Genomic DNA, 7,164 nt, shown 5'->3' with positions numbered 1-7,164 from the left:
TTTGTCATACGCATCCATCTGATATTGACCATATGAGTTGTTGATCTCAATTATATTCATTCTGAATGTTTAAATCACATGGTCAATATCAGATGGATGCATATGACAAACTTGGGCAAAAGTACACTAGGAGTGCCATAACTTGTGTACGGCTATCACTTTGGTGTCATAACTTTTTTTCGGATCACTTTTGTGCCAACTTTTTTGAAAAACGATCATTTTAGTGCCAATGCTGACGTGGCTCGCCGGAAATCCGATGTGGCACTGACACGGCTCGCCGGAGAGGTCCAGTCAGCATTAAAAATAAAAAACGACGCCGTTTAGCCCGCTGACGTGTACTTTTTTGAAAAATATTAACCGCCTACCCACCACCGCTGGGAAGGGCCAGTGGTGGTGGGCGCAGTGGTCGGCGAGGGTCGCCGGCCCCTGGTTAGGGCCCGGCGACCCTTGCCGAGCCCAGCGAGGGCCGGATCCGACGAGGCGAGACCTCGCCGTCGCTACCCGGGCGACGGCGAGGTCTCGCCTCGCCAGGCGAGGCCGACCTCGCCGTCGCACGGGTCGCGACGGCAGGCGCGGCCTCGCCTTTCTTTGGGCGGCGAGACCTCGGCTGTCGCACAGTCACGACGGTGAGGTCTCGCCTCGCCTAACGAAGGCGAGGCGCGCCTCGCTCGTCGCGACCTAGGAGACGGCGAGGTCGGCTTCGCCTTTGCTAGGCGAGGCGAGACCTCGTCGTCGCCTGGTTGCGACAACGAGGTCTCGCCTCGCCCAGCAAAGGCAAGGCCGACCTCACCGTCGCGACCCAGGCGACGGCGAGGTCTTGTCTCGCCTGATCCGGCCCTCGCCGACCACTGCGCCCACCATCGCCGGCCCTTCCCGGCGGTGGTGGGTTGGCAGCAGCAGCAGCAGCGAGGGCTCCCTCGCCGCTGCTGCAACTTTTTTTTTAATTATTTTAATTATTATTATTTTTCTAAAAATTTAAAAATTTGAAAAAAAGCCACATAATTTCCACGTGTACATGTCAGACCATTTTTTTTTAAATATAAATGCCAGGTCAGCTTTTTGGCCGGAATTTTGGACGGAGTCACTAAAGTGATCTATTTTCCTCCGACTTGGCACCAAAGTGATCCGAAAAAATGTTATGGCACCAAAGTGATCGCCGTACACAAGTTGTGGCACTTCTGGTGTACTTTTGCCGACAAACTTGTATATAAGTTGTCGTCAGATGATTGCGTCCGATGACTATTGTCACGCCCCGAACCCTATCGAGCTCGCAACATCCCTCTTTGGTCGAATTAATGCGACGACCCAGGAAACTTCGCCGAGCTCAAACGATCACATCAGAGTTTGCACACGGCGGAAACAAGAACATAAACCCTGACAATAAAATCATGGGGTAATAGGGAGAGATAATTCGCCAAACCACCAAACATAACATTACACCTCGATATATATACAATATCCATTCTCGTCCATTACACAACCATTAGTCACCTTGAGCACTCGCCAAAATTTCATCAACCTATAATACACATAAAAACTAGCTTCCACGGATCACGTCAACAACTCCAAAAAGGTTAGTAGTCTGGGTATATTCTATTTCCAAAAATGGGACACTTCAAAAGGCTTGGCTACCCCTAGTCTAGCCCCTACGCCCTGTAGACGGCGTCCATTCCGATTCGGTCTCCCCAGAATTCGAATCGCAATCCTCCTCGAGCATGTGCTCCTCTGAAGACTCGGAGTCTGCCTTGATCTCGATCGGGTTATCCTCATCCCCCGACTCTAATGGCACCTCAATCTGTTCCTCGGATTCAGACTCTTCCAGCAAATTTTCCTTATGCTCCTCCCCTGGTTCTTCCTCTGGCTCTACCCCTAAATCTACCCAGACTACGGTCATATGTTTGATCCAAGCCAAATTGTCGTCTACCGGATACTCTACAACTGAATGCTCGGTGTGCATTGGTATACCAAAACGCTGCGGCGGCGGCGGCGGTAGATTCAGGACTCAGGGCGGGGTTCTAAAATAATTTGGTTAAACAACCATGAAACAACTCTCAATAAGTTGACAGCCTAAACCCCACTTAAGCTACCACGTATCTCCAGACAGGTCCAGACACGCAATCATTCAATACATACATATCACGCACACACAAGTGTACTTACCTGGGCTCAACCTGCACATTAGTCTCAAATACACGAATTTCGAGCCACATGCACATTCCAAGCAATTCTCATGCCCAAAAGCACATGTCGTACACACAACAATTCCGAACCCCACATTTCACACTCATTCATGCACTAACACACCATTTTCATTTTCCATCTCTTTCCTCGGCCCGCGTAAACACGCCTCAGGCCCCACATTCCTATCGAGACCCGCATAAACACGCCTTAGGCCCGATCTCACTTTCCATTTACCACATCACACAATCGTATCGCGACCCGCATAAACACGCCTCAGGCCCGATCACATTCTCACTTGCCACATCACACATTCCTATCGCGACCCGCGTAAACACGCCTCAAGCCCGATCACATTCTCACTTGCCACATCACACATTCCTATCGCAACCCGCATAAACATGCCTCAGGCCCGATCACACTCTCACTTGCCACATCACACATTTCACTTTCAATCTCTTTCCACGGCCCGCGTAAACACGCCTCAAGCCCCACATTCGTATCACAACCCGCGTAAACACGCCTCAGGGATTTAGTGATCACACGAACATGCCAACACGCCGTATTTTATCTGTACCCCGCATAAACACGCCTCAGGGCTTTTTAGTGATCACACGCACATCACATGCCTCAAATCTCACACGTTCACATACTCGAACATTAATTAAATGCACCCAAATGCACCCAATTCAACCATTTCAATTCAGCCCCTAGAACATACAAACACACATTCAAGCATCAATTCCAGTCACGAGGGCAGCAACTATTCAACCTCGACACCCCCACCATTCCGCTCATAAAAATGAACATCCATAGAATCAGGGTAAATCTGGGCAGTTTATACAGTGACCGAAATTCCATCAAAATAAATAGTAAACGAACTCCAAAAATTCTAAATTTTGGATATATAAAAAAAAACATCTTGATAAACATTTCTTATGAAGAACACAAAATCCGGTTCAATCTGTAACCATGCCTTTTTGTCCCTCGAAATCAGACCAAAATCAGTTCGCTCTAACAGACTGTTTTGTCCTCAAAATACATTTCTTTTAACACCCAAATCACCTTTAAAAGATTTGAAACTTTTATATATCATAGAAAAGAAAGTTACCAACAACTTTTGTGAAGGAAGTTTATTGAAAATAGATCTGGAAAATATTATAAAAATTCGGTAAGACAAGAAGGTCGGGATGAACAGTGTTCCGGGCAGTTTTAAGACGGTCTGAAAATGGGTTTTCGTGCGACCCAAGTGGCCTCCAAAAATTCCAAATTTAAAATATGTTATACTTCAAGATGTTGGGAGCAACTTTCATGAAGAAAACTTTCTCAAATTTGGCCCACAAAATTCTCCACAAAAATAGCAAATCGGATGGGTACAGTAGTCACGAATCCGAGTTTTGAACTAAACAACCAAGATTCAAGTTTTAGCTCACACCCATGGATCTCCAACCCACAAAACTCATTCCCAGATGTCTAATCCAACATGCAACAGCCACTAACAGCCATGATCAGCCACCAACAACCACGATCAGCACCCTAATCAACCCCTAAACTACCCTAAACCACGTCTAAACGAGTCCGTTAATACCCGATATCCTAAATAGGGTTTAGATTGTAACTTACTTGAAATTTCCAAGCAAGCACAACCTATCCAAGGGCGACAAGGCGGCTGGAATGCGGCGGCTACGGCGGTCCGGCTGAACGGCGGCGATCGACGACGGTGGCGGTGGCTTGCTTGGCCGGCTAGTCACGTCCAAGGGAGGGAGAGAGAGTTCGCCGAGAGAGAGAGAGAGAGAGAGAGAGAGAGAGAGAGAGAGAGAGAGTGAGCCGTGAGAGAGAGAGAGAGAGGGAGAAATGAGAGGGAGAGAGAGAGAAAATGGTTTATATACTCCAATAATTATCCCCCTTTTTGCAAAATGACCATCTTGCCCCTCTCTCTACTTTTCAATCAACGGCCACGATTCGTTCTTATCTTGAGATCAACAGCCGAGATCGAATCTTTTCCAAAAATATCCAAGGGTAAAATGGGAATTTCCCAAAAAGTCCAAGGGTAAAATTGTCCAAAAATTGTCATTTCTAAAGTGAGGGTAAAATTACCAAAATGCCCTTCCCCATTTACACTTGGCCTTAACAAAGTCTCAAGGGTAAAATGGTCATTTTCCATTTCTCGCCGAAATTCGATTTTTCTAAAGGATTCGGACAATTCTAAGGCTGATCATACTAATAAAAACGTCGTCCAAATGTTCTGTCGTGACTTTCTAAATTTCCAATACCCAACTTGGTCTCTAATTAATGATTAAATTTTAAATAACGTAACTTGAGCGTATCTCAGACTAACGGGCGGCTTTTGGGGAAATTCGCACTATTGACCCGTGCCCGATACTGAATCAAGCCACGTTCAAGTTCACTCGGGTCGTGACGACCTCGGTTGTCACTTAATTGCGAGGATCGATCGCCAGTTCCGACGGGCGCGATCGTTTGGTATAGATTTAGGGTCATTCGTCAGTTCATCTCGTGGTCAAGCAGAATCACCCGCGATCCACTAATATGACAGCGGCGAATTGATCCCTAACTATCCTTAGATCAGCCTACATTGGCTCAAAATGTCACCTCGACAATTCTATGGTCGAAAGTCAATTCACGATCAAGTTTCTTTGGTCTCGCGAATTTAAATCCCCAATTAGTCTTTCCCTAACGGTTAGTATCCCAGTAATGATCAGTTCCGGGCGAGATCTTCCGGGCGAGATCTAACTACAAGTACGTTCATAAAATCATCCATTTCATAAATTCCAAGTGGGTCAGATTTTAGAATGTCACAACTATGATGATGTTTTAGCGAACTCGTTTGACATATATGTATGCAGTATAATGTTAACAATAATAAATTAGAATATCTTGAGATATCAATTTGATTGTCCTGCATAAACTTGCCAAAAATAACATTTATTGAATCTGATGAGGAATTTTGAGTCTGAATAACAAAGTCCTTTCATCGACTAAGTCTGATGACTCAGTATTTACTTGCATCAAATAACTTAAGTGTAATTATGGTCAGAAAAATATTATTTTGTCTTTCTTTAAAACTAATTATGGATTTTCCTCAACACAAGATACTACGGAAGACTTAGAAAATTCCCACCAACTTTCATATTACATATAACCAATGCAGTCATACAACACATGCATAGAACGAATGCCAATTGATACAACATCGTTTCTTTCTTTACTTATGCGAGCTCCTCCTTTAAACATTTATGTTTCGCCCTTTGAGTCTTCATTTTAGTTAGCAATGAGCTCACATCGACCTCATCATGCCTCGATTGGCTTGATTCACATAGTGCTTGATTTCTTTCAAGGAGGTCGACTATCATGTCCCTTGCTCGATCTAGTATCTTCGGGTCAACCCACATGAAGAAATTGCAGCAACCCGGACTATCAAACTGAGCACATCCATGGAACCTTCTTCCTGCGTTTTTCCTTGTCTTTGCGTTAAGAATTGGTGATTGAAGACCACAATAGCATGTTGGCTCCGACTCGACCTCATTAGGAGTAACGCCACTTGATTCAAATGTTGGCACCCTCATTCTTCTAGTCGTCATATTATAAGAACCTAATTGAAGTATATTACCTATATTATGATTCTTTCCGGATATAAGTATATTATCAGCATCTTCAGACAACAAACTACATTAGCACAATCTTTCTCGAAATGGTTCATGCTTGGCATCAAATGTCAATTGAGAAGAAACTCTAGAAAACGATAACAAAGTCGAAAATTTCATATATAACCAGGAAGAATCTGACAAAGAGTATACACCACAAAAAGTATATCAAAATTCCTCAATCTTTCGACACAAAATCTCCACCATATGGTAAAGCAACTCACTAATAAGGACCAGAAGAGAAACATTTGGAGCTAATATCACGAGTCAAGGCTTAGCTCCACATAAACCAATCAAGAACTCGAGACAAGAACCATTTCTCACGCATGAACTGGAATTAGGAACTCAAGCAGCTATCCTACCCTACCTCATCGCACATCGCAACGCAAATTAAGGGTCAAAGCATAGTGGACTTCTTATCTGTTTGAACTTCATGTATTGAAAACAGGAGTTAAAGTTCAGTCTCAATTTCACAAAGAATCTTACTGTGAGAAGGGTTTGTACATCAGTACACTCCGGAGCTAAATTTATGTCTACTGATCCCAGCTAACCTAAACTTCTACAATGAATTGAAAATCTAACCCATGTCTGCTGAATCAATTATGAAGATACCGGAAGCAGCACTTTGAGTTTCCATCACTCTCAGTTGACTCATCATGCTCTTCGATAGAGGTTTAAGCATTATAATGAGGACAGAGGATGACTACTAATAGTTGATTGTGCATCAACTTGAGAGCGCCTTCGGACAAATAGCTATACTACCCTACCTCATCGCAAATCGCAACGGAAATCGAATCGCTTCGAACACACAGGTCCTGACCGAACTGGAATACAAAAACACACGACGTTCGATACCCAAATGCTATAATGCAGAGAGTGATACCTGCGCGAGGAGGAGTCCCCGTTGCCATCGCCGTCGCTGTCTCCATCGTCAAAGCCACTCGATCCGCCATCGAGACTTCCGCAGGACAGGTCTTCGCACGAACATGCTATCGACAAAGAAAAGAACTCGAACTCGAACTCTACGAACTCCAGATCACGATTAAACTCCAAATGACAATGGGTGTCGAACTCCAACTCGCGAGGAGGCCCAAATCGTGAGGGAGCTCAAGATCGTCGAACTTGATTTGGGGCTTAGGGTTCAAAGGGAGACCAAGTGTTAATTTCGTTTAGAGGGAGAGAAAAACAACAATGAGTCTGGGCTTAGGGTTCAGACGACTTCGATTTGGGAAGAAAAAGAAGAGATGTTGTTCCTGCAGAGGTTGAATCAGAGCATACGGTTCAGAGAGACGTTCATAAGGAAGAAGGAGATGATGCAGGGGAA

General features: G+C 44.6%; 1 pseudogene; it reads right to left on the bottom strand.

Moving 5' to 3' along the window:
- Positions 1 to 5,291: 5,291 nt before the first annotated feature.
- LOC115675256 (uncharacterized) lies at positions 5,292 to 6,793 on the bottom strand (annotated as a pseudogene).
- Positions 6,794 to 7,164: the final 371 nt, after the last annotated feature.

Source organism: Syzygium oleosum, unplaced genomic scaffold (genome assembly GCF_021117445.2).
Source record: "Syzygium oleosum isolate NSW1041296 unplaced genomic scaffold, Sole_v2.1 Sole_v2.28, whole genome shotgun sequence".
Classification (NCBI taxonomy): Eukaryota; Viridiplantae; Streptophyta; class Magnoliopsida; order Myrtales; family Myrtaceae; genus Syzygium; species Syzygium oleosum.
The sequence above is the reverse complement of the archived record's forward strand: the minus strand, read 5'-3'. Positions and strand labels throughout refer to the sequence as shown.